This window comes from Hemiscyllium ocellatum, unplaced genomic scaffold (assembly GCF_020745735.1).
Source record: "Hemiscyllium ocellatum isolate sHemOce1 unplaced genomic scaffold, sHemOce1.pat.X.cur. R23, whole genome shotgun sequence".
NCBI classification, from domain to species: domain Eukaryota; kingdom Metazoa; phylum Chordata; class Chondrichthyes; order Orectolobiformes; family Hemiscylliidae; genus Hemiscyllium; species Hemiscyllium ocellatum.
In genome coordinates this window covers 1,849,026-1,849,562 of record NW_026867618.1, presented here as the reverse complement: position 1 = coordinate 1,849,562, position 537 = coordinate 1,849,026, and positions in this window count along the sequence as shown.

The following is a 537-nucleotide window of genomic DNA, read 5'->3' as shown; positions in this document are numbered from 1 at the left end:
AGTTGGTGCACGGGATAATTGAGGTGTTTGCGAGAGGTGCGGGGGCAATGTCTCTCCGCGTATTCTGTGTTGTAGGGCGACTTGAGTGGGTTCTTGATCCGTAAACCTTTTGATAATATTCTTGCTTGCCTGCATTCCAGTAGAAACTTGATGTCTGTATCAATATAGAACATAGAACATAGAACATAGAACATAGAACATAGAAGGATACAGCGCAGTACAGGCCCTTCGGCCCTCGATGTTGCGCCGACCGAATCCTACCTAACCTATACTAGCCCAATAACTTCCAAATGCCTATCCAATGCCCGCTTAAATGACCATAAAGAAGGAGAGTTCACCACTGATACGGGCAGGGCATTCCATGAACTCACAACCCGCTGTGTGAAGAATCTACCCCTAACATCTGTCCTATACCTACCACCCCTTAATTTAAAGCAATGTCCCCTAGTAACACCTGACTCCATTAGCGGTAAAAGGTTCTTAGTATCTACCCTATCTAAACCACTAATCATCTTATACACTTCTATCAGATCTCCC